The sequence below is a fragment of the Papio anubis genome, chromosome 1, assembly GCF_008728515.1.
Source record: "Papio anubis isolate 15944 chromosome 1, Panubis1.0, whole genome shotgun sequence".
NCBI lineage: Eukaryota > Metazoa > Chordata > Mammalia > Primates > Cercopithecidae > Papio > Papio anubis.
This window is the reverse complement of record NC_044976.1, coordinates 25,914,658-25,939,507: the sequence shown is the minus strand read 5'-3', so window position 1 is coordinate 25,939,507 and position 24,850 is coordinate 25,914,658. Positions and strand designations below refer to the sequence as shown.

At 56.3% G+C, this 24,850-nt stretch overlaps 1 protein-coding gene across 7 annotated transcripts in view; it reads left to right on the top strand.

Moving 5' to 3' along the window:
* Nucleotides 1–8,170: 8,170 nt before the first annotated feature.
* Nucleotides 8,171–24,850, top strand: part of AHDC1 (AT-hook DNA binding motif containing 1) — a 70,398-nt gene continuing 53,718 nt past the window's right edge. For 5 of the 7 annotated variants that reach the window (XR_002521917.1, XM_021938233.2, XM_021938208.2 and 2 more), the window contains exons 1-2: nt 8,406–8,628; nt 8,858–8,955. The gene's annotated coding sequence lies outside the window, so the exon portion shown is untranslated. Of the gene's footprint in view, nt 8,193–8,405; nt 8,629–8,857; nt 8,956–24,850 lie in introns of those variants that run through there. The other 2 variants (XM_021938215.2, XM_021938212.2) reach the window with 2 other exon arrangements.

The following is a 24,850-nucleotide window of genomic DNA, read 5'->3' as shown; positions in this document are numbered from 1 at the left end:
CTGTCTCAAAAAAAAAAAAAAAAAGGCAAGCAACTGAAGATACATTAAAATTAAAATGTCGGCCGGGTGCGGTGGCCCAAGCCTGTAATCCCAGCACTTTGGGAGGCCGAGACGGGCGGATCACGAGGTCAGGAGATCGAGACCATCCTGGCTAACACGGTGAAACCCCGCCTCTACTAAAAAATACAAAAAACTAGCCGGGCGAGGTGGCGGGCGCCTGTAGTCCCAGCTGCTCGGGAGGCTGAGGCAGGAGAATGGCGTAAACCCGGGAGGCGGAGCTTGCAGTGAGCTGAGATCCGGCCACTGCACTCCAGCCTGGGCGACAGAGCGAGACTCTGTCTCAAAAATAAATAAATAAATAAATAAAAATAAAATAAAATGTCCCCTTCGTTACTGATGTGGCCTTCAATCTGTGTACAATAGGTTTGCTAATTCTTTATCTGAGTTCATCGGATTTGGCATTCATCACAGGCGCAGTGGGACAACCTTAGGCCTCCTTTGCCACGGCAAGGAGGAAGACCACAGCGGAACTTCTGGAGCTGTCAGATTCTCCAAAAGAGGACAGAAGAGAGGGGAGGAGAGAGGAGAGGCCTGAGGGTTAGTCTAACTCACTGTATCTCACTAGGGGAGTTTTGCCCCCAAGGGAGCTTTTGGAGAGGTTTAGAGGCAGTTTGGTTTGTTTGGCTCCTACAGGTAGGGATCAGGGATGCTGAACAACCTGCAGTGCACCTGTGCCACGATGAATCTTCACACTCCCTCATTCCTCTTAGAGAAACTCGGGAAGCTGACATGCCTCCGTGTGGAAACAAGGGGAGCAGGGAATAAAGATTCCCACCTCTCCCGTCAGTAAATTTTTGTTGACCATCTGACTGACTAAGGGAAAGGACAGGGAAGGAGTGTGGAAGCTGGGAATCACTGCTGCAATTGGCAAATCATTACTGAGCATTGACTCTGCAAAGCATTGAGTCTTTGCTAAGGAGGACCCTGGGAACACAAACATGAATAAGACCTGTCCCTGCCCTGGAGGAGGAGTTCATAGTCAAGCAGAGGAGGAAAATTGTAATAATAATAACTCATTTATTAAGTGTCCTCTGAATGTCAGATGTATTTACAGCCATCTTTTCATTTTAATCCAGTCCTGAGCCTGGTTCTGTGATTAGTCCCATTTGTAGGTGAGAAAACTGAGGCTCAGGGGTTACATGATGTACCAAGGGCATGCAGCTGTATGTCACAGAGCTAGGATTTGAACCTAGATCTTACACCAAAGCTCATGGTCTTTTCACTAGACTTCATTGCCTCTAGGCTTTGGGAAGAGGCAAATGTGGTGTGGTGTGTGTGTGTGTGTGTGTGTGTGTGTGTGTGTATGATCTTTCCTCTTCTAGTTATTGGTGGAAAGATTCCCTGGAAATCCTCCTATGCTGGGTGACCTAAAGGAAAGAAAGATAAGGCGATCAATGCAGACTGAGAATTCCCTGTGTCCTGCCCTGTGCTGGGGGTTGTTGAATGAGAGCAATAAGATGGAGAGAAGCCAAACGGCTGCTCAGAGGGGTTGTCATGGGGTGGGAGCCTTAGCTCTACAGAAAAAGTCTCAGGGGCCAAGGCTTCCCAAGGGATACAGTTTCTGGTTGACCAAACTCACAAGAGCCTGATGTATAAGCCAGAGGCCAGTGATTCTACCTGCCATGAAATAAGCAGAGAAGAGCATGGCACTGGAGCTGTAGTGCCTGGTGTGAATCCTGCCTCCACCACTCACTAGCTGTGTGATTTAGTGTAAATTTTTCACCTCTCCAAGCCTCGATTTCCTCATCTCTGAAATAGTAATCAAATGATCAATACATGTTAATTCTCTTTGTCACTACCATTTGCAAATTGTTGACTCTGTGCCAGGCATCCTGCTAAGTGCATGCATGCTGCCATTTTATCCTCGCAGATCCCTGTGAGGAGGAGTTTGTTGTATATCTTCATGTTGCTAATGAGGAAACTGAGGCACAGTGAAGTGAATCAGCAGGACAGAAGTGGCAGAGCAGGGGCTTACACCAAGTCTTCTGACTCCAAAATCAGTGCTCTCAGTCTCCATAGCATTTTTCAGGGACCAGAATATTCTTGTCCGCCCTACAGGGCTCTGTCTGGTACTGGGATGCCTGTTTGGTTTCAACGAAAGCCCAGCAGGGCAGTGAACCACCCGGAGTTCACCAGGCCCCTCACTGCTCCTCAGTAGAGACCAGGGCCTCCTGAGCCTGGAATCCCTGTGTCTACTGGTACCTTCCTTGTCTCTCCCTCTGAAACAGTTAGATGAATTCTCCCTTGCACCCCATTTTCTGTGCTGCCTTCTGTTCCCTTCAGATAGAGCACAATGCAATTGATTAGGCTTCTGCTTTCTCAATTTCAATCACATCCTCGCCCTGCCTCCCTGAGATTACAGGCGGGTCACCTTGATTGCGGTTTGCACCGTTCACACAACTCTTCAGTCGTTTACAAAACCATCTCTCGCCTCATTCACTCCCCCACCTGGCTCTTCTCCTCCGTGATGCGTGGATTTTACTGGTTTAAGACTCAGAGGGCAATTTTATTTCCAAGTTCATGGTGGGGGAGGAGGACACCTAATTGACTAATGCTGGGTATTTCGCATGCATCGTCTAACTTGATCTTCACCACAAGGCAGCACAGATGTGTGATTATCCCCATTTTACAAAAGAGGAAACAAGACTCTGAGAGGCTACAACACTGGCTCAATGTCATACAGGCGGATGGTAGAGCCAGGATTTGAACTCAAAGTCTCATGTGTTCCCCGGGTCATATTTCTTTATTTGAAGGAGCAGCCTGGGAAAGCGTCATATTGACCCAGAGTCAGGACCAGGAAGGGCCTGGTGCACATAGGGCTCAGGGGTAGCTCCATACATGCTGAGGATTGTACTCGTAAAAGAACTAAGTCATTTATTAATTTCACACACATCTACTGATGTCTCCTGTAGGCTGGTCCTGTCTAGGAGGCAGAACAGTAAACAATGACAACACTTAGGGGCAAGGTCAGTCTGGGAGCCAAGTCTGGGGGATTTCTTGGAGTCTGTGAAATAAAAATCTGCTTGATGAAGCAGCCAGAGGGTGAGGTCATCTCCAGCAGAGGGAACAGCATGTGCAAAGGCCCAGAGGTATGGTGGAGTAAGGCCCATTCAGGCTAGGCAAGTGCCAATAATTAGGCATGGGAGGGCTGAGGGTGAAGATGAGGCATGGAAGAAGAGGGATGGAGAGTCAAAGGCAAGAAGTAGGAGGGGGAAAACCAAGGGGTATGGGCCCTGAGTTGTGGGGAAAATAAAGAAGAAATCTGGGGGACCCAGGACTCATTGTGGGGAATGGAGTCTAATCTGGATCCCACTGCTCCAGGACTGAGCTGAGTGGATCCTCTCTCCACTCCAGTAGTTGTCTCCCAGGTACAGTATCTAAGACACACACACACACACACACACACACACACACACACACACACACAGCCTGGATGGTCCTGCAGTGATGTTCACACTCTCTCTAGTGGTGACTCTGAGTACTACATCCAAAACTGCAAGAAACTTTCCCCTGGGATGGGAGAACCAGGTCTTTTCAGAAACTTCCCACCACAGGACAGGAGGTATGGCACAGTTCCTGCTCTCAAAGAGGTCACAGTTTAATGGTGATGGGTGCTAATGGGACAGATGCAGGCACAAAATGACAATAAAGCTATGTGGGAGAACAGGGGAGAGTCCTAACTCAACTGGGCTGGGGGAAGTCTGGGAGGCTTCTCAGAGGAGGTGTTGATTCACGAGAAACAAGAGTAAGAGTAAGAGTAAGAGTTTGCTTGGTAAAGAAAGAAGCAACAGAAGGGCATTCCAGACTGGACAGAATTAAGTGAGCTCAAAGGCAAGAAATGAGACTGCTCAGGGAGTTACAGTTAGGTAGGTGTGCTAGGAGTGTGAAATTTCAGAGGGGTTAGTGGCTAAAGATGAAGATGGCAAAGGCAGGCATGGGTCTTGTCTGCCACGCACTCGAGCTGGGATCCTAAGCCTTGGGCAATGGGGAGCCACTGAAGGGTTTTGAGCAGGGTAGTAGCAAGGTCAGATTTACTTTTTTTTTTTTTTAGACGGAGTCTCACTCTGTTGCTCAGGCTGGAGTGCAGTGGTGCCATCTCAGCTCACTGCAACCTCTGCCTCCCGGGTTCAAGTGATTCTCCTGATTCAGCCTCCCAAGTAGCTGGGACTACAGGCGGGAGCCACCATATCCGGCTTATTTTTGTATTTTTAATAGAGATGGGGTTTTGCCATATTGGCCAGGGTTGTCTCGAACGCCTGACCTCAAGTGATCCGCCCACCTTGGCCTCCCAAACTGCTGGGATCACAGGTGTGATCCACCGCGCCCAGCCAGATTCATTTTTCAGAAGGAATCCTTTGGTGACAATGGGGAGGAAAGATGGGAGGGGAAGAGGCAGGAGAGGGACACCCTTCTTGGACACAAAGAACCATACCAGGTCACCTTCATATAAGGACATGTAGCTTTGACCGCGCCAATGAACCAGACAGAGTGATACAAGTTATGGCACCTACAGACATGTCAATGGGATCCCAGGCTGAGCACCCACAGACAAACATGTACTGCTTCACACGCAGACACAGAAGTCAGGCCCGCAAGCGAAAGCAAACCGAGGACACACAGTTATCCCCCAGACACAGGCGCACAGCGGGAACTACACAACCCTGATGGCCACAGGAATTCACACACACTCAGTGTGGCTGTCAAGGGCCCGACCCTGCTCCCCCTCTGTCTCCCCCAGGTCCCTTACCACCCCGGCAGGAACAAAGCTGACCTTTGCCCTCTGGCCTCTGGCCTCTCCTCCCACACCCCCTGCCCCAGAGGGAGGAGCTGTTTGAAGTCTGGGCTGCAGCTGGGGTTTCCTGTGGCCTAGAGGAATGTGGGAGGACTTGCACGGGGGAGGGGAAAGAGGCTGGCCCAGGAGGAGGGCTAATGGGGCCTGGGGGCCTTAGTCCCCACTGTACCACAATGAGGGAGGCTTCCTGCTTGCATGGCCTCTTGGGCTCCAGCTTTGAGTTGTTCCCATCCAAAGAAGGGGAAAACCAGGTCCATAATGGCTCCAGTCCAATAGGCCTCTTGTTCCTGGATCTGCAGCTCAATAGCTTAGGATAGGCCCACAACCTCTCTAGGCCTCTGTCTCCCCTTCTTCATACTGGGCTGAACCACCCTCTAGCAGTCCACACCTCCCCTGAGGCAGCCCCAGGAGTAGGGCCAGTCCCAGAAATTCCTTATTCAGGGAGGGCCATGCTAGTCCCTACCCTATCCTGCCCTTTCCATGAGGCCCGAGGGCCTGGCTCCAGGCTGCTGGGACCTGTCAGTTATTGTCATTATTAGTGTGACTCATCATCTCTCTCACCATGCCCTTGCCAGTTTTCACAGTGCTTTTACATCTATGTGCTCAGTTAATCTTCTCAACAGCTCTGCTTCTATTTTACACACGGGAAAACTGAGACTCACACAGACTGAGGACACACAAGTAAAATCAAGATCAGGACCAGGCCTGTCTGGCTGCTACTCCACATGGCCTCTCAAACCCGACTCCACAACTTTATCTCCAGACTCTCATCTTTATTTTCTAGGGTCTAGCTACACCGCCTTCTGCTTACACTGAAACAAAAGCGGCTGGAGGGAGCTGAGCCCAGAGAGGGATGATTCAGGCGCTTCCAGAACCTGTGTCCTCTGCCTCAAGCCTCCTTTCCCTCCTGCTTGCTAACTGCTGAAGCAGAAATGGAGATTAGACACTAGGTGGCAGCAGCAGCCCACGGGAAGACAGCTTGAGTTTGGGGAGACCCCCCCCCCTCCCCAGCTCAACACAATTTGGAGAGGTTCCACGAAAAAGACCAGCCCCCAGATAACAGGGAGACTCTGCAATGCTTGGTTTCCAGTGATGATCAACACTTTAAGGGCTAACGGAATTCACTCTCACAGGGGAGGGGACGCTGAAGTAGCCTGGGGTGGGAGGGGCATCCTTGGGAAACCCTATCTAACTTCTATTTCCCTCTAACTCATAGAGCCATGGGTCCTACTAATCTTGCCCTCTGCATCTCATTACTTAACCTCCCCCTCCCACGCTTTTCCCAAACTCCCCTTCATCCCAGCCTACTGGGGCTCTCCACACCCCAGAAACCATCCTATATTATCCCACCCAACTCCCTCCTAAAACTTGATTCAAACTGAGTAGAGTCTTCATGTCCAGGGGCAGAATCTAATGGGTAATGGGGGAAGGGAGAGAAAGGAGGAGGAACCTGGGTCTCTTTCACCTTCCCCAACGCCAAAGTTGTCTGTCCTATAGGGGGCCAGCTAGGGCAAGGTGCCAAAGCCTCATCTATTTGCGATCACTTCAGGCCCAGGCTTTGGAGCTGCAGAATTTCTAATGACTTTAGCCACTACTTTTATGAGTATATTTCCCATTCAATGAATAAATCTTCGAACCCAAGGTCTAACTTGTCTGCAAGGAGAAGCTGCTCCAAGATGATGGTCTCTCCAGCCGGTCATGGCAGCCCCATGATGCCAAATCAATAGTGTACCGTTTAGAGCCCTAGACCTCTCCTATTACTGCTGCACACACCCTCTGCCAAGGGCCAATAGAGAGTGCTCCCCAGACCCCATCTTTTGTCCTCTGGGGGTACCGGACTGCCATAGAGAAGGACCTCCTTGGAAGGAGTGGAGGTGTGAGGAAGATAGTGACCAGGGAGCTGCAGTTGGCAAAATGTCACCAGCTGCCTTTGTCACACACTGGCCATCACCCTGCAAGGCCAAAGGAAGAGTCAGAAACAGGGAGGCCAGAGACAAAGGCACTGCTCTAGGAACTTCAGACCTGGAGCAAGATAGACAAGGCCAGCAGACACAGAGTGTGGAACATCAGACACACAGATGAGGTGGTCCAATGAGGTGGGACCGCCGCAGGGCCAGTCAGGGCCGGCGTTGGTAGACACCTAGGACACAGGACAGGACAGCCACTATGCATTATTCATCTCCAAGTCCCCTGCAAGCCCTGCATACCTCAGTTAACATTTGTTGAATTGCCAAGAAAGGACACACAGACACAGGGAGAGAAGGTCAGTTACAGAAATGGAGGGAATCACAACTGCTTGCCATAGCCCAGGGTTTAAGCTTGTGGGGTTTGGAGTTAGTCAGACCCTGGTTCAAACCCAGCTGGGCTCAGCCACTTGCTAACCAGAAGAACCTGGGCCTCAGTGCCCCCATCTCTAAAATGGAAATAACAGCACGATTTTACCGCAGCAGTTCAGCCATCTCTGGGGGCGGTAACAAGGCCCTCAAGCAGCGCACATTCCCATCTGTGGGATAGGCTAGGGAGGGGGCCCAGGAGCCAGGGGCTGGAGAACAGATGTGACCTGAAGAGGAGGTAGGTGAAAGTGCTGAGCCCAGCCCCCGGCCGCGGCAGGAGGTCAGCACCGTTCAATTTGAATCCTGCTTCCTGACACAACGCAAATGCTCAGTAGAATTCGGAAAAGGGTGTGTGTGTTCTATCTGTGGATTATCCAAGACTTCTGAGCCCTCGCCGCCCTTGGACATGTAGGAAAGCTGGGTTGCAAGGGCGAAACCCAGAGCTCGGAGTTTGAGAGGAGGGGTCACCGAGTGGGGAGGCAGCGCTGGCTGGGTCTCCTCCGCTGCCCCGCCCCAGCAGCCCTCCCGCCATAAATACTTGCGCTTTACTCAATAAGAAACCTTTTCAGAAAAGGATAACGTCCCCAGATTGAGAGAGCCGGTCCTCTCCTCCGTCCTTTCCTCCTCACATTTAACTGGGACGCCCCAGAAAGTCGCAGCCCCTTTGGCTAATCCCCTGGTTCCCTATTCCACTCCCATTCCGCTCTCAGACCCCGCCCCTTCACTCCCACTCGCAACCTCCGCTCGAACCAGAGCCCCCCGGTGGAGACAAGGAACACGGGGACCATTCGTAACTCTTGGGGAGGATCTGCGCCCGTTGGTAAACGAGGACGCGCCCCAGTCAGACGCGCCCCAGGCACGGGGTCCCCGGGGCTCCCGGCCGCGCCGTCGGAGCACCCAGCGCGGCCCCGCCCTCCCCGCGCGCGGAGCGGCCGGGGCGGGGACTACAAGTCCCGGCGTGCCGCGCGCGCGCTCCCCCCTAGGGTTCCGGATGGTGAGCGGCGAAGGTAAGGCGAGCTCGCAGAGGCATCGGCGGCGGCGGCGGAGACGGAGAGAGGCAGGCAGGCAGGGCGAGGGCGAGAGACGGAGGGAGGGAGCGAGCGAGGCGGACCAGACAGACAGACAGGCGGGCGGGCGGGCGGGCAGAGCGAGCCACCCGCCAGGCTGCGCTCAGCCCCGCTCGCAGCGGAGAGAGCAGAAGGCAGGAGGAGGGAGGGGAGGAGGGGGAGGGAGGGAGAGAGGGAATCCAGCTACCACCACCCAAAGCCAGCGTCTGCTTTCTGTCCTCATTTCCTTTTCCCACCCAGCTTGGAGAGCAGAGAAAGGCAGAGAGAGCGAGAAATAGAGACAGTCTGAGAGACAGACAGACAGCCAGAGAGAGCGGGAGGGAGGAGGGCGGAGGAGGAGGAGCAGGAGGACTACGCGGGGCGCGTTCCCTCCCAGGTTTGCAATTGGGGGGTGGGGGCGGGGGTGTCCAGGGCTGGGAGAGTGTGTGCGCGGCGGGAGGGCGAGGGGAGCGCAGAGAGCGAAGGAGTGATCGAGGTGGGGGGGCGCCGCGGGAGCGGGGGGCCGTGTCCAGCGGAGTTAGCGGCGGAGAATGTGAGCCGAGGCGCGAGCCATGCTGTCAGCGACGGCGGGCGGCTCAGGGCTCTTCCACGACTCCTCTCCTCAGCAGCCGGGCGCCCGCGTCGCTGCCACCGCCGGAAGACAGACGCCCCCTAAAACCCCTCGCCTGGCTCGGACCCACGGAGCCGGCAGCCCAGCACTCCGGTGAGTGGCGCCTCCTCCCCAGCCCTAGACCCCCGCTGGGGACCGGCCGGCCGGGCTCTTTTGTGCAGCGCACGGCGGGGGGCCCGCGTCCCCCGGTCCGGTCCGCTGGACCCGGTGGCTGCGGTGCCCGCGGTGCGATCGGTCTTTGTTTCCACCGGGGCCCGCGGCTCGGCTGGGCTCGGCTCGAAGCCTGGCAGGCAGCGCCGGGGGGGGGGGGGGGGGGGGGGGGGGGGGGGGGGGGGGGTTCTCGGGTTTCCTGGCCGCCCCACGGCTCCCCCGGCTCGGGGGCGAGGTGCGCGCCCAGCGCTGCCGCGCGCCCCCTCCTCCTTCCCCCTCCCTCCGCCTTTGGATTTAAAACTGCAATTTGCTCTCCAGCTTGCTGAGAATGTGGGGGGGGGGGGAATGAAGGGGGGACCGTGGGAGCGGAGAACAAGGCTGGATTTTAGGATCGGCGCTGGGAAAAGGGGAGACTGCGGAGGGAGGAGCCCCTCCCCTCCAACCCCCAAATCCCTAGGATCCACTGGCTCTCGGGGAGTTGAGGGGCGGGGACCTAATGACCCGGAGGGGGTGTGGGGCGGAGGAGGGATTTGGGGGCGGCTAGGGCTGAAGGGGTTGGGCCGCGTGCCCGGTTACCTGGCGAACAAAGTCGGCTCACTTTTGCATAAATAAATAAATAATCGCCTATCAATGCGTTTCCTCTGGGGCTCTGATTGAATCGGCCCCCTCTTCCCCAGGGGGTGGGGTGCTGAGTGACAGCTGTCAGCCCCCTAGGCAGGGAGCTGGGGTGAATTGCTGAATCTCTGCTTGCTGGTTGAGGGCGCCTTCCCCTGCTGGGTCTGGGTCCCCGGGCAGAGCCAGAGGGGCAGGGGGCTGGCTCTGAGTCTAGGAAATAACCTTGTTTCCTGTTCTACAGGAAAAGGGACAGCAACCCAGAGTTTGGGGGCTGGGGATGAGGACTGATGGGAGCTTGGGGGGGTTCCCCAGCAGCCTGACCCCCCAGCCTCCTGCCAGGCGAAGGGGCCAGCTGAGGGAGGAAGGATGTGGGCCTTGCTGGCCGGAGGCGGGAGCTGGGGCTGTCCCTGAGGCGGGCAGCGGGCACAGAGCGGGAGGAGGGAGAGAGAGAAGCGGGGGCGGGAATTCTCTACCGCAGACCCTGGGGGCCAGGGCCAGATGTGGAGGGGTGGGGAGTCTCCCCTCCCTCCCAGCTTGGGGGCCCTGGGGCTGGGCTGGGAGGGGCTGAGCCTGGTGCCCTCGGTTCTGCACCAGTGCCTGACTGGCAGGGCCAGCTGAATTTGGGCCCAGGCGTCACCCTGGGAGGCAGGGCCGGACTGCACCAGCCTGGTCCCTGAGCACAAGGAGGGACCCTTGGGGGGCCTGTGCCTGTCTGGCTGGGCAGGCGTTTCCCGCCGGACCAGTTGGTGTCAGGCGGGACTTGGCCCCAGCTCCCTGGGCAGAGCTCAGGGTGTGAGGACAAGCTTTGCCTCCGGGTCAGGGTGGCCACATTTTGTCCGCTGCTGCTGTCGCCGCCGGCTGGGCGGGGGCATGTGCCCGGGCCTGGGCAGAGTCCTGCCAGGGGCATTTGGGGTGTTTCTATTGTTGGCTTGTTCCTGTTCCGTGTGGCCCGGTGTGTGTGACTGTGAGCTAGGGCTGTAAGTGAAAGATTACCAGTCTGTCTGTCCCCCAGCCTGGCGTGGGGGGGGGGGGGCAGGCAGGCTGGGTTGTGGGGGGACCCCCCAGGTGGCATGTGCATGCTGCTTGCCATCTCCCTCCTTTGAGCAGATGTATATTTATTTTTATAGTAATGGAAAATCAAACTGGATAGTAAGTTGAATTCATTTTTTTCTCCTGCTGTGTCAATAGTTGGAGTAATCCCCAGAGACTGGTGAACTTCTGGCCCCAGAGCTCCCACTCTTCAGGGGTTGCAAAGACCAGTGAGAGCATGAGCTTTGGGGGACCAGTGGCCACCAGCCCAAACCAGTGACTTGTCCTTCTTCATCCGGCTTTGGGGCAGATGCCCAGGTGGGCAGGCATTGCTCCCTCCCAGGAATCCCCCACAGCCCAAGGTGTAGCCTGGCCTTTCTAATCTGGTCAGTGCCTAACTGTGCCCAAGTCCTCAGGGACATTCCCCTGGTGGGCTCTCTCCTCCATCTGGGCTCCCGGCCCACGTGCTGATATTTATTTTCTGTAGTAAAATCCATTTTTAATGCCGTTACTTTTGAAATAATATAGAGAGAAACAAATGTGATGTGTTTAAGTTGCCCTCTGTGAGTTTTTAATGTGATCTATGGCTGAGGTAGTGATGGAAGGAGCTGTTGGGCTTGGAGAAATTTGGTGTCATAAAGAAAAAGAGCTAGCTGTTTATTATTGTTGCTGGGCTGGGGGGTCTGGAACAGGGTCGTGGGGGCAGGGAGCCCCTACCACCCTCAGGCGCTGTGAATGGACAGCATAGCTTCTCAGTTTCAATGCATGAGGATTCTGGGGTTATTTTGCATTGCTCCCCAGCCCTTGATGGGGCCTTTGGGGAAGGGGTTTGGGAGCTGGGGGGCTTTGTTAACCCCCACTGCATGTACTTAGATCTGGGCTGGGAGGCTTCTGGAACCCCCTGCTGAGCTAAGTGGAGGTGTACAGTAGGGAAGTTGGACTTGGACTCAAAAGATTAAAAGATGGGGTCTTCACCTGATTGCTATGGTTGTGCTGGAGGCTTGAGGGGCAGACTGCCCCTGGCAGAAGACATTTGGGTAGGGGGAGCTGTTCTGGACTGACAGAGCCCCAGAGGGACATTGTTGTTCTCCAATCAGCCTGGAGCATTGACTTTGAACCACTCCCTCCTCTATGCTTCTGTTCCCCATTGGACAGGGGCTTCCTCCAGGCAAACCTGATCTCCCTCATTTCCCCCTTCCCCTCTCTGTCCCACCCCCAGGTCAACTTCAATTTTTTTTTTTTTTTTTTTGGTTTGTAGAACACAGAGCTCTGTGTCTCATGCCAGCCACCCAAGACCAGGGGGTGCCATGCCTGCGTACCAGATGCCCAGGCCCTTCTGGTCTGGCTTGGTGAGGTCAAGCAGACTCACTATTATGGGATGGAGCCCAGCTCTGTCTCTGGGTCCCCTGGGTCTCTTGGGACAGAGTGGGGAGGTGGAAGCCAGGATGGAGTGGAGCTGGGGACTATGGGAGGAAGCAAGGGTAACATTGTTGCTAATGCCAGCAGATGGGCCCCCCCCCACAGGGAGGGGGGTGGGGGCATGGGGAGGAGAGACCCACAGCCACATGCATGGTGAAGAGAGAGAAAGATGGAGACCAAAGCCAGTGATGAGAGTGAAAGAGAAAACAGGCAAGAAGAGCTGGGATTACAGCCCCTAGAGGTGGGGGCTGGGGACCAAGAAGGCCTGGGAATATACCACTCCCCACCCTGGAGCCAGAGAAGAGGCAGCACTGAGGGCCTCTCACCCAGGATCAGATTCTGGGGTTGTTTTTGGAGGAGAGACAAGCAGATGTTTGGGAAGAGGGAGGAGGACAGGTGGGGGTCGGGGAGAGAGAGAGACTCTCACAGGAGGAGGGAAATGGGGAGACAGAGGGATTCCAGGGTTTTCGACAAATGCTTCTGGTCCCAGGGTAGCATCTCCCCTCTGCCCTCCCCAAATGCTTGGAACACAGCTGAGCTTTTATTGGGACCTGAGGGGGCGTGGCCTGTGGCAGGTACTGCACACTACAGGTTGTCAGGTGCTCTGTGCCAGAAGACACCCAGGTTGTAAAAGTGGGAAACATTAGGGTCCCAGAGTTGCCAGGAGCATCATCCAGTTGGACACCCCCCAGTTGTTTGACAAGAGAAAGCCAAGTCTAGGGAGAGGAGCCACTTGCCCAGCGTGGGGGTCACAGATACCTTTGGCAAGGCCAGGCTGGGATCTGGGCTGTTTGCACTCCACCTCACTGTAGTTAGAGAATTAGAACAGCTGCAGGGGGCCTCCTGGGAGCGGAGGGGGCTGGAGCCTGGGGAGAGAAGCAGGCGGGCACCCTTGCGGCCAGAGCCCCCCCAGGGGAGGGGGAGGCGCCACTGCTGCCGGGAGAGAGAGGGAGGGAGGGGAGAGAGGAGGGGAAACAGTGAGTCAGGCTTCCAAGAGCTGAGGATGAGAGAGCCAGAGCTGGGAGGGAGAGGGCAGGGAGGGCTGCTCAGAACGGGGGAGAGGGAGGGGGCCCAACCAGGGGCAAGGAGAGCTTGAGAGGGAGGGAGCCAGCCCCTGGCCCTGGCCCTGGCCCAGTGGAAGGGCTGTGTGGAGGGCGCAGCTAATACAGACTTTGCCCGTGGTAGGTCAGGAAGGAGCCTGATTCTGCCCCTGCAGCATCTCTTTCTTCTTTCCTCATTTATGATCCTATCCCTGGGTCTCAGGAGGGATGACTGTGTCCTCCCATCCCTTCCTCTTGGGCCTCAGTTTCCCCATCCACTGTGGGATTTGGACTGTGAGCTATTGGAGAGGGAGTGGGGGACAGGGATAAAGTAGCCAGGAAGAATGTTGAGGGATGCTGTCTGAAGCTGCTGGCTTTGTGACGGGGGCGCTGTCACTGGTGCAAGGTAGGGTGCTGGTCTCTGCGTTCATGTCATGACGGTGGGTACTGGTGTTGGGGGGCGTAGGCAGGCGGTGCGTACTGGGATGCACTGTATATATGTGTGTGTGAGGTGCTAGACTCAGGATGGCCAGTGCCTAGACAGGGCCAGGGTCACTACATAGCCACAACAAGCCTCCACCATTGTGGGGGTGACACTGGTTTGATCCCCCCATGTCCCTATGGGTTGATGGAGGTGGGAATGGCCCCAGTGCAGTTGGCAAAAACAACCCCTCGTGCCTGGAACTGGGACCAGAGCAGGAGGGGTCCCCAGGGACTGCCTGGAAACGAGTAGGGAAGGAGCCCCCCTCCAGCCCAGCTGACAGGAAGCTCTGGCTCCCAGCCCCTCCTTCCCCCAAGGCCTGGCCTCTCCTGGCCCCTCCCTCCTGGATCCCAGCATCTCTTCCATTGGCCAGGGGATGAGGAAGGTGGGCATCAAGGATCCCTCTCCTGCAGGGCCTGGCTCGGGGGCAATGGTGAAGTGAGAGTAAAGTGAGGCCCTGCCTCCCTCTAGCCCCCTTCCAGCCCCCCTCCACCACACACGCAAACCCAACTGCAATGAGGCCCTGTTTTCTCTCCTCTTCTGCTCTGGGGTCCTTGGCCTGGGAGCCCAAGGGAGGGGCCGCTTCTGCAGCTGGCTGGCCCCGAACTCCCAATTCAGCCCAGCTGCTACTGAAGCTTCCAGAAGCTGCAGCTCTGCACCCCTTCCCCACCCCCTGAGCCAGGAGAGGCCTTGCTGACCTGGGGGAGGGTGCCTTGGGGAGCGAGTGGGCACCCTTGGAAGGACTAACACAGACAGCCAGACAGATGGGTGGTGGAACAGATGGACAGAGACACCCACACACAGACAGACGGAGAGAGACGGACAGATGGACTGGGACAGGGAGAGACGGACAGACAGAGGTGCTGGCAGAGAGAGGAGGAGGCAGAAAAATGGAAGACAGAGACTTAGAGACAAGAAAGGAGACAGGGTGACTGAGATTGAGAAGGAGAGAGATGGGGAGGCTGAGAGACAGGAAGAGATAAAGAAAGGGGGAAACCCAGACAGACAGAGAGAGAGAGGGAGGGAAAGGGAGGGAGGAGAGACTGGAGGCTACAAACCACAAACAGGGATTTGATGAGAATCTGGAAGGTGTTTTCTCCCTCTTCCCTCCCCAAACCCCCAGGCCAGCCAAGTCTCCATTCCTTCCACCCCCGGCTCAGCTTCCAGCTGCTAAAGAGGTCAGGGAGAAAGAGCAAGAGAGAGAAGCCGCCCAGAGCCCCTTGCTCCCTGCTCCTCTTTTCGTAGGGGAGGGGTTGCTGAGAGGCCTGCAGCCCTGACCCCTCCACCAGTTGCAGATGTGTACCTCTCCTGTCTTGGGAAGCACCCCCTCACACTCACCTGGGGGATGTCCCTCATATAAACGCAGCCCCCATGGCCACACCTGTCTACACAGGCCCTGTGTCTCTCTCTGTCTCACACACACACACACACACACGCTCACACACACACTCACACACACACATTTGTGACATGTAAATCTCTACCCGCACACTCATTCTACGTCTCACGAACATAACTGGTGAACACGCACCTGTGCTTCTTTCACGGGTGTTGACTCACAGGCCCTATCATGGGTCTCAGGACATGTTATCACACCCTCACACATACAGTGGCAGTTACACCAGAGCACAGAGAACCTGCCCCTGCCGCCCTTCCCCAGCCCCTTACTCTGACCCAGCTGGCAGGGTGGGGAGGCAGAAGGTCCTCTCAGTTGGTGAGAGCCCTTCTGGGAAGCTTCAGGGCCTGGCCTGGACACCGAGAAATGCCCAGTGGGTTGGGTAGTGGGGAGCTGTCTCAAAGGTGGTGAGGCATGTGTGTATAAACATGTGCTTGCATGTACAGGTAGAAGAGATGGCGAGTGTCATGGAGTGTGAGAGAGACTGGGTGTATGGGAGATAGGATATGGGTGTGACAGGGAGCTCCAAGGTGTGTGGAGTGTGGCTGTATGTGTGAGAGTGACTTGTCAGGTATGTGATGTGTGGATGCACATTTATGTGATAGGTGTGTGTGTAAGATGGGTGTGTGTAACTGCAGGTTTTGCAGGGTGGGGTATGTGTGATGGGGGTACAGAGACGAAGGTTTAAGGGCATGGGGCAAACTGCACTGTGAGGGTGCAGTGGCAGGCATGCATGTGGGAAGGTGTATGAATGCGTGTGAGTGTAGGGACTGTGCAGATATGAGGGTGTAGTTCAGGTGTGAGGCTGGGAGCCTGTTGCCTAGATTGGAGCGGTGTTTGCCAAGGCCTGAGTGCTACCTGAACAGGAACATCCAGCACAAGCATGTGGGAAGGGGCCCCTGGCCTGGAAGTTGGGCACTGACCCACACAGATGCACAAGGACAGACATACCCGCCCCTGTCCTCCCTCTTCCTCTCTCCTGGCGTCAGTGGTTTTTAAAGGAGCCTCCGTGAGGACTGTTTGCTGTGCAGTTCCCCCACCCCCAGCCTGTGTCTCTTCAAACACAGTGATGCCCTCCAGGCAGCTTTGTGGAGGCTCCTGCCTCGACCATCTGAAGGCAGATGGGTGGGCTCAGATCTGCTGCTGCCCCCCAGGGAGCGAGGAGGCAGCTCCGCTCCTTGGGCCTGGGCACAGGCTGAGACAGATGGACTGCCTGTCTCAACACCCCTGCACAGGCACCCCATACCATAGGGTTTCTAGCGGGTAGCCCCCAGTTAGGCCCCGGAGTGAAGGCCAGGACACTGCCCTTCATTCTCCCAGAGGGGCATCCACCCTAACACACACACACACCCTGCAGCTCCATCACCTCTCTGGGGCACAGGGACTCAATTACAGCTCCCAACACCTTCTAAATAGACGACTGCCCCGTATACACACTCACAGCTTTAACACCTAAAACACAACTGATCCACCTACAACACCCAGCCCACACACTTCCACACACACTCTACATACAGACACCCCCCGACATCCAGCTATCTCACATACACACACCCCCAAACACACAACCACCATGTGATTACCCACACACCTGCAACACCTCCCCAACACCAGAAACCCAGTTACAGCCCTCATACCTGCCCACGCATGGACCATAGCCCGTGGCACATCTCTGATATCAGAGACCCATTCTTGCCTTCCCACGTACAGAGGGACCTCAGGTCTCTAACACCTCCCCAGACCCTTGCAGGTACCCAGTTAAAATCCCAATAACCTTTCCAGAGACACTCCCCAGCTCCTCCCCAAAACCACAGTGCATCCTCCACCCACCACAACACCTTTCCAGGCACATGTTCACAGCCCTAGTACTTAAAACCCAGATTTTTATGATCCCCCAATACATCCCTAAACACCCCAACACACACACACACACACACACACACACACACACACACACACACAGAGCTCCCACACCCTCAGCATATCAACCGCCTATCCAACCCCAACACTTTGCCAGATACACCCAGGACCCAGCTACAGCCCTGCTACCTTCCCACTGACTCACACCCTCAAAGCCCTGACACCTCCCCAGACACACACACTCTGCCCACAGCCCCCACCATTTCTCCCAGCTATAGCTCAGCACTTCCCCAAACACCGGTATCGTCTCCTATACCTTTCCAAACATACAACCTCCCCCTACAACACACATACACTCACTGCTTCAAACACCCACTCAAACAAGAACACCCTCTGTAGCCACAACATTTGCCTCAAACACACAGAGACATGGCTTCAGTTATAGTATATCTCCAACAGATCAGGCCCTGAATCTTCTAATGCCTCCCAAAGCTTGCACGTGCACATGTGCACACTGCCCCCTGGATCCCAGCACCTCCTCGACAGGCAGTCCTAAAGGCCCGGCCCCACCACTCCCCAGACGGTCTCAGCTCCAGTACTTTCCTCAGCCACCTAAGGGCCCAGGGACACCCCTACACCTCTCCAAACACCCCGATACCACACCTATACACAAAGACATACAGCCTCAGCAAGTCACAACCCTGCACCCATTCTGTGCTCTGCCTGCACCCCACGGCACCCTGTCACATACCCCGCCTAATTCTTCTGCAACCCTCACTCCCACCGTTGGCACATTCCAGCACACCCTCTCCCCCACCTTGTTCCCCTAGACAGCCTCAGCCTGTCACACACATTGCTCACTCTTGTGTGCTCTCTCTCTCTCTCTCTCTCTCTCTCTCTCTCTGCTGCCCAGGCCTCCCCCTCTTCCCAGAGCCTCCTCTGCCTGGGGAGGCATCTCCACCCCTTCACCGCCCCAGGCTCTTCATTCCTGGACAGTGAGGCTGGACATCTGGTTCAAAGCTGCCCCACCCAAGACCCTGTGCTCTGGGCACCCTGGCCTGGGCTTGAAGGTTTGGGGCCCCTTTGGGGTGGGGGCAGAGCCCGTTGGCACCTGGTCACCCTGGTCTTTCAGCCAGGAAACTCTCAGTACCCAGCCCTGCCCTGGCTCTGGCATGTATGTGGGAGAGGGGGACAGGGGGAGTTGCCCCCAGCCTACACTTTTTCAAGTGCTTGCCAAATCACTGCCCCCTCCCCCAACCCCTTGGCTCACCTGAGAGGGACATGGGGCCTGGGGCTTCAGGGAGAGGGATGGGGAAGGTGCTGGATTGACACTACCCCCCACCACCAAATCCAGGCTGCGGGGCTTGGTCTCCCTGGGAGTCAGTTCCGACAGTGAAGGTTACTTTACTAGATGCATGATTTTAAACGGAATCTCCACCATCTGTTCCACCCCCTAATTACAGATGCACAGAATCCGCCTCAGAGGGCAGCATGAGGGGAGTGATTTAGAGGCTGAGCTGCTTCTGCCTGCATTAGGACTGGGGAGATAGGGGGGCTCTGGGTATTGCTCACAGCCCCCAAATCCCTTCTCTTTCCTAGGGGTCCCTCGTGCCTCCTCTCTTGCTGAGGGAAGGCTCACAGAGGGGCTCCACTGACCCCCAAGACCCGAAAGAGGAAGCAATGGCAGTGCTGTGGGAAGGGTCCCCAAGACATCGCCTGTGTCCCAGTCCAGCAAGTCCTGGGATGCAGGCTCCATTAGGGCCTTAAAAAATTCAGTGAATCGATCTCCTGCCTGCCTCTTGTGCCCTGGGGAGCCACAGGCACTGGCTTAGTCCAGCTGTCTGCCCACCCTGGGGGTAGCAGGGATTGGTGAGATAGGGAGGGGTTCGGAGCAGAGGTGGGGCAGCCAGGTTCTGGCAGCAAAGCCCACGGGCAGGCATGCCAAGATCCACCGGGGGTGTTTGCACATATGTGCCCATCCGCCCTGGCGCAGCTGGCATGCCTGACCCCAGCTGGAGCCATGGCTGTGGGACTGGGGCAGCACCAAGGGCCAGAGGGAATGGGCCGGGGCCTGGGCCTTAGAGGGTTCTGAGGGACACAGGGCTACACCCTGAGAATGGGTCCATCTTTGCCCATGGACACCAGGGACCTGGGTCCCAGCCTGCCTGGGGGTAGTGGTGGTGGCAGCAGTGGGCACACTGCGGTAGACTCTGGAGCATTCACTGCAGGGAGAGAGGGAGAGAGGTTGGGCTGGAGGAATTTTAAAGATTGCTGCAGGCAGGAGGGTCTCTGGAACCCTGTGGAGCGGGCAGTCATGCAGAAGTAATCCTATCGCTGCCTGCCTGGAGGAGTGGAGGGGGAGGGGAGGGACGGAGCTGCTCCCCCTTCCCCACCTCAGCCCCTGCCCCAGCCAGCCCTGGAGGGAGCCCGGGACCCTAGGGGCCTTCCCTGAGGAGGCACCGTGTCTTCTCCGTTCCACCGAGGCCTGTGCCCCCTGGAGGGGCAGCACCGCAGCTGTTGCTCAGTTCCTTGCTCTGGGTTTTATAAATAATGCAGCTCGGAGGTGGGGCCAACTCTGCCCCTGGTCACCTTGGGTCACCCAGTATGGCACCTCCAGCTGGCAGTTCTTTGGCAGAGCCCCTCTCCTGTCCAGCCTGTGCCTCCTCATCCGCTGTGTGAGCTTGGGCCAGGGGCCCAGCCTCTCTGAGCTGGGCCCAAGGTAGAGGAGTGTGGAAGAACCCAGAAACCCTGGTCCTTTCGTCCCACCCCCAGCCCTCACAGGTTAACCGGCAGCCGACTCAGCCAATCCGGGCTGGAGAGGGATGGCCTGTCTACAGGGCCTCCTCCGTTCCGGCCCCTCCATTTTGCAGATGGAGTAACCGAGTCCAGAGGGGCGCAAGGGTGGTTAAGGCCAGCCAGCTGGGGAGCCCCCTCCTTCCTGCCCCATTCTGCTGTCACTCAGGCTCTTCTCAGCCTCAGCTCAGCTAAGCTAAGAGCAAGGCCTGGGGGGGGAGGGCGGGGGATGTTTGGGAAAGTGGTTGCGGCTGAGAGGTTGCCATGGCGATGCTGCAGGATGCCGAGCTGAAGTGGGGGTCCTACAGGGTCTCTGGGGCCCCCAGCTCTGCACCCCTGTGGTCTTCTCCTCCCCATCTCCTGTCCCCCACCCAGATGTCTGTCAGGCGGCTCTGGTGACAGGCTGGGTGGGTGACAGGTGGTGCAGGTGATGGGCTGGGTGGGTGACGAGCTGGGTGGGTGACAGGTGGTGCGGGTGCGAGGCAGGCAGGTGACAAGCTGGGTGGTGACGGGCTCTGCGGATGACAGGCAGGGGGTGTGGTTGGCGAGGATGCTGTCTCCTGGCTGGTGGCCTGTTGCAGCCCCCTACCCTCATGTGTGTGCACGCATATAGACTCTGGGCTCAGAGCTTGGGGCTAAGATACTAATGAGGCTTATTACTCGTGGAGGGGCAGGTGCCCAGGCTTACTAATGAGAGGCCTTTAACGAATAGGGGAGACAGCTAGGGGGCTTCAAGGAATTGGTCTGGACCTTCTGGGCTGAGACCCTGGGGGTCCTGATCTGGCTCAAGGATGAAGCTGGCATCGCCTCCAGCCAGGTCAGGGATCCCTCTTTCCACTTCTCCCTGGCCACTGGATTTATGTTAATACTAACCACAATTATGATCGCTACCACTGTTCAAGCCCTTATTATGTATCAGGCACTATGCCAAGGCCTTTGCATGCATTTTCTCATTTCAGCTCAACAGTCCTAGGAGGAAGGCACTATTACCCCATTTTACAGATGGGGAATCTGAGGCAGAGAAAAGGCACAGGACTTCATATAACGAGTTACCAGTGCAGTTAGGACATTAATCCGGGTCTATGTGTCCCTAGAGCATGTGCTCTTAACCACCTCACCAGTAAAACTCAGGTCTTGGTGCAGACTCCAGATCCTCTCTCAGGGACTGGAAAATGGGCATGTGGTGGAGGGGTAATCCCCATAAACTCTTCAGCTCTGACTTGGGTGGCTTTGAGGACTCCTCCAGGTAGCTGCTGTGACCTTACCCCTTCTGGGCCAGATTCTGGACAGAGGGCAAGGCTTAATGCTAAGGGGGCTGAGCCGAAAGGGGGTCATCTGGGATATCTGAGCCACTTTCTGCATTGTGCAGTGGGAAGGCTGAGGCCTGGCGAGGAGCAGTCACCACCCAAGGTCACACACCCTGTGAGCTGTAGGGCCCCATGGGATCCCAGGTCTCCTGGCCTCTTGAAAGGGTAGAGCTGGGTGTGGTGCCAGAGCTGGGAGGCTACCTCCTCCTGGGCCCCACCCACCAGCCTAGTTTCCTCCCTGGATGTTGTGAGCCCCCAGCTTCTGGGAGGGTGTAGGGGTCTGTTGGCAGACTCAGGGCCATGCCCTCTCCCCATCAATCTGAGCCCCTTGTGTCAGTTGTGCCCCTCCCTTTGGAACCCACTGGGGTGGAAACTCCCTGGCAACAGCTGATGGATGGGTTAGGGCTTTGACATTGGCCTGGGGCCACAGCATGGCCCTGGAGGGACCAGGCTGGGGCTGGGGGGTGGGGGTTGGAGGGGAATTTAAGGGAGAAGAATTAGGTTCATAAATCATGGAGCATCTCGTTTCTCCTCCTCAACCTTAATCTCTTAGCAAACCTGCTCTCCAACTGCTCATCCAAGGTGCTGAGGGTTGAGGGAGCCCACCTGCCCATTCCCCACTCCCTCCAGCTGATGCTCATCCCCTCCAGAAATTGCACCCTCCCACGGGAAAGAAAGAACTGCAGCCACTATTGCTAGGCAGCACTAAGACAAGTCCAGATGACTGGGTTTTGCCTCTGACTCATTGTGATGAGTAGGGCGGAGGGCTTCACTGCCTCAGTTTCCCCAACTTTGGACCTTAAATCCTCTCCTGGTGTCTCTCAGCCCAGCCAGGAAGGAGAGCTAAGACCAAGAGGGATTTAACAGATACGGGACACACAGCCTTGTCCTCAGACCCCTAGGTCTGAGAGGAGAAGCAAAACCCTCACCTTGAGCGCCCTCGCACTTGGAGGCGAGGTGCAGAACCCAGGCTGGGTGTGTGCTGAGGGGTGGGGGGCGGGTGGTGCTGGGTGGCTGGCCTGGGAATGCTTTCTTAAGCTAAGGCTGGGGCTTGGGGGAGGCCAGAGGAAGGGTAGTGGTTTGCTGGGGGTGCTGGGGAGCCATCTTTGGTTGGGAGGTATGGGCCTGGAAGGGTCTGGCTTTCCCACAGGCCCAGGCAAACAGTAGGTTGGAGTTGTGGGCCTCCCACCCCCAGCTCCCCAGGGAACCCGCTGCTGCCTGGCCCCAGGGACCCAGGCATCCTGGCGGGTGAGGGCGGGTCTCCAGCAGGCGCCCTGCCAAACCCCGCAGCCTGCTCACCAGGAATCTTGTTGCTGAGAGATGGAAAATCCCGGCCGGGCCTGCAGCTCATCCCTCCCCTCCAGGAGAAGGAGGGGCCCAAAGAGTCCTTCCTGCACCCCCAGCTCTCATCTCAGGGCAGGGCCCTCCTCAGCAGTGGGTGGGGCAGGGGGCCCAGGACAGGCCTTTAAGGCCCAGTCACATGTCCTGGAGCCCTGCCCAGCCCACAGTGGGCACTAGGGCACTCTGGAGGCAGAATGAGCCTGGTGCAGCAGAGGAGGGGGTGGGGGTGCTGAGGCCAGAAGGCAGCCTGGGTGGGGGCCGGTGCCTGGCCCTGGCCCCACTGGCTCCCCCAGGGTGGAGGGTGAAGAGTTGGTTCTCTCCTTGGACAGGAAGACGAATGATCCCATTATGGGAGCGTGATTTTATTCCACGTGTCACGGAGTCTGAGATTAACTTGCTCACCAGTCTGTGACAAACCCCTCACACCCAACACACACACAGACACAGACACACACATATCCTTGGTCTCACAAACATCACACAGACAGATAAGCATCTCTATACTACAACACATGGCATAGTCTCCCATACAGAAACACAAGCACACACTTAGATACACCGAGGCCTAGACCCACAGTCTCAAAAACACAATCTGCCCTCACTCACACCGAGGCCGCATAGACCCACAAATGCAAACAGCAGTCCAGCAGGATGCTGGCACCCACTACTTAGACATGCATGGAGTCTAGGACACACATAGACACCCACAAAACCAGACACTGCCATGCAGACAGGCATAGATCACCAGCCACACACTGAGACAAAGGCCCAAAACATATAGAGACAAAGACAGGCACAGACACACAGCCGGAGGTACTCACACAAGCATAGGCGTGCACACCCGGACACAGACAAAGACAAAGAAATGCCCAGAGGTTTTACTGTGGACAGATGTAGAGGCGCACGCACATCTGGGCCTCCTCCTCGACCTCCCTGCCTAGGGACATGGTAATCTGGCGCCTGTGGCTCCAGGGAGGACTCTGAGGAATCTTCTGCTCTGTCAGAACCCCCCACCCTGGGCCCAGGGCCAGCCCCCACCTCTGGCACCAGGCCTGTGGTCGAGGCCATGGCAGCTGCACCCTCAGCAGAGCCCTGACACCTCTTACCTATGTTCCCCACTGGTCACACTTGCAGGGACACCATCTCCTCATGCACATGTTCACAACAGCCCCCCATATATAGTTTCTCACTCACTCGCCCCTCCTTCATGTGTCTCCTCTTGTCTTTCTCAATGACTCCCTCCTAGCGGAAGTGCACAACCTCCATCATGTACACGGCATCCTGTGCACACACACAGCCTTACACACACACTCATAGATATCCAAGCCCTCATGGCATGCGTACACAGCCCCCCGACAAACACACACATGTACATGTTTGCATACTTCCCTGCCTTCTCACACAGGCCAATTCACAAATGCAGCACACACATGTGTCCTCACCTCTTCTTGCCTATGTACACACACACACACACACACACACACACACACACTGAGAGCCTCCCTCACACCATCATTTTCCTTCCTCTGTCTCTCATAAACACTGTCTCTGCCAAGAGTGTGGCCTGCTGCAGATTAGCTCTGACGGTATTTGTTACTGCTCTTCACCGTGTCCTTGCCCTTCCTGGCCTCAGTCTCTCCCTGTCTACCTCCGGCCCTGCCTACTGTGGCCTTGTATTCTTTTGTCATTTCTCTGTTTAGTCAGCAGGTCTATACAGAGCATTCACTGATTCATTCAACAAATATTGATTGAGCATTGATGAGTTAAGCCCTGGGGATACTGTAGTGACCAAGATGGACATGAGCCCTTCCCTCACAGGGCTCTCAGTTTTGTGACCAGCCTATTTGTTGCCTGTCTCTTCCAACTCCATTGTAAAGTAACCCTTGATCTTGGATGTTGAGGGATGTGTAGGAATTCATAAGAGGAAGCGTGGGAAGGGTGTTCCAGGCAGTGGGAATAGCGTATGCAAAGCCTGGAAGTGAATCAAGTGTGTTATGCTGGGAAAGCGGAGGACATTCACAGACCAGAGGAGACACTGCAAAGAGGCCAGAAGGCAGATGTCACAGCGTGTAGATATCATGCCCTGGGGCTTGAGTTTTATCCAGTGGGCTACAAGGGGTTATGGGAAATCTTTGGTGGCAGGACCAAGGGAGGGAGAGACTGGAGGCAGGGAGGCTAGTTGAGGGGCTTAGGAAGTGCAAGTGGGAGATGATGGTCTAACCTAGAAGTGGTGAGTAGGATGGAGAGGAGATCCAATTAGAGTTAAGGATCAGTGGGGTTCCAGTTCCTGAGCTGAGTGACCTTAGGAAAATCATACAGCCTCTGTGAGCAAGGTTCGTCGTGCAAGGATGGGGCAGTGCAGCTGTTGGGCTTGTAGTAGCTGCTCAATAAATGACAGCCATTATTGTCAGTTATCACTTGGATATGGAGGGACATCAGATGAAGAGATTTACTGAGCATCTTCTGAGAGCTGGGTACTGTGCCAGCTGCTGGGGCCCAGACTCTTCTCTTAGTCTACAGAAAGCTCACCTGATAACCGTATCACACAGACCGCAGA